The sequence below is a fragment of the Charadrius vociferus genome, unplaced genomic scaffold (genome assembly GCF_000708025.1).
Source record: "Charadrius vociferus isolate BGI_N301 unplaced genomic scaffold, ASM70802v2 scaffold60, whole genome shotgun sequence".
NCBI lineage: Eukaryota > Metazoa > Chordata > Aves > Charadriiformes > Charadriidae > Charadrius > Charadrius vociferus.
In genome coordinates this window covers 138,449-142,693 of record NW_009646524.1, presented here as the reverse complement: position 1 = coordinate 142,693, position 4,245 = coordinate 138,449, and positions in this window count along the sequence as shown.

Sequence of the window (4,245 nt, the reverse complement as noted above, 5' to 3'; positions counted from 1 at the left end):
GTTTTCCTAAGTGGGAAACAAACCAGCATTTTAAGTTTAACCAAGAGTGACAGTATTATTTTTTAATAAACAAACACAGAAAGTACAAGATTTATTTCCCTTCCAAATTTCATTTTACCTTATTAAATACTGGCTCTGTATTGTGTTTAAAGTAATAACATTTCTACCAATGTATTTGCTTTCCTCAAGCATCCCAAAGCATTTAATAAACAAGCTTCACAAAAACCCTGAGCGCATTAGGATGTAAAAGACTAGTTCCAAATCTAATAAACAAAAATAGAATTAGTCATTACAGAGTTGAAGTGCTATTTTTCAGGTTTTGTTAATTTTTGTTACTGGTTTGTTTGCTTTTTTCATCTGATTTTGTAAAAAACATCACATGGATTCAAATTAAGTGCTGCTATGTCTCTTGTACCAGAAGATGCATGACCTAGACCAAATAGAATTTGGTAAACACTTTTTACATTCTTGTTGTTTAAGTAGAATGTAAAGATAAAACAAAGCTTTTAAAAACTAAAAAGTGTGGTCTTCCTGCCAATATCCCTCTTAGAAAAACAAAGGCTCTTAGCTTTGAATATGAGTGATCCAGTACTGATCTCACCATTTTTATCAGAGTTGCTCAAAACCCTGTGTGCTCATTACAGCAGTTTTTTACCTTTTTTTTAGGAATTAAAAGGTATTAGTCAAGCTTAACTTGTTTTGGGTTTGGTTTTTTTTTTTTCCCCAGACATACTAATACCTATGTTACCTCTTTGAAAAGTGCGATGCAATCACAGAACATAATAACAGCTGCATAATCATACTGCCTTGCCTATTCTCATTTAGAAGATATTAAGAGTTTCCTTGGACAGAAAAAACGATCTGGTGACTTTTTATATTTGGACTTGAACACTCAGAATTATGGTTTCCCCAGAAGCAACAAGTGTTGCAGTTAAGTTGGTTCAGCTCGGTCTCAGCGACTGAAAGGCACTAAGATGCAAAGCAGGAAGAAAACAAACACACGTACACAGGCACCTCACATTCAAATAGTTTTAGCTGCACAGTAATACTTTCAAAAGAACGCATTTCTCCCACTTTGTAATTCCTACAAACACATTAGAAATACTATTTTGAGAGGTAAAAACATATCAGGTGAAAACTGGTCTTAGCAATTTTATCAGCTCGTATACACAGTTCATACAGAAGGTCAGCATTTAGAGGTCATCCAGCAAGATTAAGGTGACATACTGCAACACCGAGTCCAACTCCTGTGCCTCTGATGGCTCTTGGGAAAGATTCTCCATGTTCTAATGAAGTACCAGCTGCAAAACAGCTCATGGCCTGCACTTGTACGAATTTTGTACCACCCAATCACTAGATGACAGCTAAACACATCTCAAGATACCAATCTCAGTTAACAAAATCTAGTATGTGGTGCCATCTCGCAGCCCCCTGACTATTAAGGACAAGGAGGAGTTCACCAGACTTCTGCATCTCCTCCCTCCCTTGTACGGCTGTATCAGTATGTTCACCACATTATTCCCCTTTCAGTCTATTTCTTTTTACACTTTAATCCTCCCTCTCCCTGCTCCACCCACAGCACAGCTCCAACACTTATTTCTGCAACTGTTTTAATTCCTCCTAACCTGTGAAATCACACTGCAATGACCTACTGGCAGTTTCACCGCTGTCACAGCATCCCCAAAAAACCAAGAACAAAACAAGCCAGATCTTGTTAATTTGTCTCTGCTGCTCCTAGGACAGTAACTGCAGCCACACAACCCCGTGCAGCACTGAAGAAAACAAAACCAGCTTTTAATCCTTTCCAAAAGGCCCTGTTTACAAGTTGACTTTTTTCCCCTGTAAAAAAAACCTGTAAAACAATCATTGTAATTCCATACTTTTAAAAATCTGCAGCTGTCACAACACCCAATTTTATTGCATGTGTGAGTGTTCAGCCTGTCCAGCTGGCTCATTTCGCAGCACTGTATGTAAAATCTTTTCTCTGTTTCTCCTTGTTCAGTCAGCCTGATTTCTCTAAATACACTCATCCTTTGCACACATGACTGAGCTTAAAAACTCACCTCTAATATAGGAAAAAAAGGCAACTAAAAGTGGCAGAGGAAATGAAAAGGGGTGCAGCAATCACAATCCTAGGCTTGTTTATTAGATTCTGCATTAACACTCACTGTTAACTTCTTTACCTACTCAACATGAAAAATTGTGAAAGGACTTTTTAGACAATCTATAAAAAATACTGTAATCAAATATTTGAGTCGCTTAAATTCACTTAATTTCTGTCCTTTCATGCCTTTAACCAGAACACACCACCATTATACTTTACAAAGGAAAAGTAAAGATCCCTTGAAATCTTCCTGTAGATTTTGAATACACATAGAGAAGGCACCTCTCAGAACCAAACATCCTAGTTCTATCATATATTTGTGGGGTCTTCATTAATTAATGACAAAAAGGACAGTGAAGCAATGCAAGTTCTTTCTGGAAACTGGCCCTTTGCACCACTAAGTGCTATAAAATTCTGCTGTTAATAAGAGGGCATCTATGAACTTTAAAGCAAAATCAAGAGACAAAACCTACAGACTAATCCTACAGTTACCGCATGAGCTAACTGAATTACTGCTACACAAAAAGAGCTGCTGTTAAGAGCTAATCCTTGGAATCTTTACACAGATTTTCCTTTATTTTCCAGAACTTAGACTCACTCATTTTTAAATTACATTTTTACCTGTCTGGTTTGAAAGACAGTTTACATTATGAAGGCCTGCCTGTCTAGCTGAACACACAGTCAGAAAGGCAAACATTAGCTAAAGAAGGCAAGACCTTCATCAGGTATCGTTATGCCTTCTTGTGTTTGCACTGTTATTCCCTGTATTACTTTTATTTCAGATGGTTAAGTGCCTCACAGCAGGACCTCAGCTCTTTGTGTCTGTAAAGCACTACATATATTTACAGTGCTCTATAAATTATTTCTGCCAAATACTAACACTATTAGCTATTTTACCAAGCCTTCCGTATCTTGAGATTGAAAGGTAGACACCCACAAATACAAATCTAGCAACAGCTTAGCTGAGTAAAAACATTTATTAAAATATTACTCTTTGGCTTTTTTGGTATGCAAAATATGAATATTACACACACATATACACACAAGCTTTGTATGTGTATATATACATACACATACTGAAATTTCACAGAAGTTTCAGTCACCTAACTTCTGTCACAAAATTCAGTTTCTGCAAAACCAAACACAGAAGCAAAGGAACTACTTCAGTAAGAATACATGTTGTTGCTTCACTTGCTGTTTGATATTTTACTTGGAACAAATTTGAAAACAAATGCATGCCCTCTTACCGGTTTTGATCTATACCCAAAACTATGTTTTTCTCAGCCTAACTGTAAACATTTTTATGTTGAATATGATGATGTTAATTATACCCCATGAAAAATAAAGCAATTCACACCAGACAGAAGTACTGTTCATTTTGTAAAGACAACTGGAATTACACTTATCCCTCCTCAAAAGATGATTCCTTCTGCTGGTATCTTATTTTCTGGAGGCATGCCCATGATGTTGTAGAACTATTCCACCCGTCTTCAACTCAGGAATCAATTTGCAAATACCAGAAAATTTCCAACTTTGAAATCATCAGACACCACTTCCAGCCACCCACAAACTCCATGTCATCACTTCATTAGTGCAATACTGATCAGCTGTTCAACACTGAAATGCAGTAAGAGCTGGCATTCTGATTTTAAAAAACGGGTGCAAAAAAAATCCATAATGAGGCAGATGATGGTATCACAGGATGGTTTTAGGTTGGAAGGGACGTTGAGTATCATCTATTTCCAACCCCCCTGCCAAGTCCCTCACCCCCCTCAGAGTGAAAAATTTCTCCCTAATATCTAATCTAAATCTACCTTCTTCCAGTTTGTAGCCATTACGCCTTGTTCTATCACTACATACCCTTGTAAAAAGTCCCTCTCCAGCTTTTGGTACAAACCCACGTTCTTTTTTCACGGTCCCTCTACACTTGGCCTGAATGAAGGAAACACAACTTGGTGTGTAAGCAGCATGACAGGGGCAACAGTGCTGTAGAACATGGCCTCAGCGCAGGGTGACCTCGGGCCGCTTCACAGAGGCGCATATTAACCACGTACCACTGCATTAAGTGCCCACGGCAATACCGTCTACCACACGGCCACTGTTGTACCTTCACTCAGAGCCCACGTCCCCCCGGTTTGTTT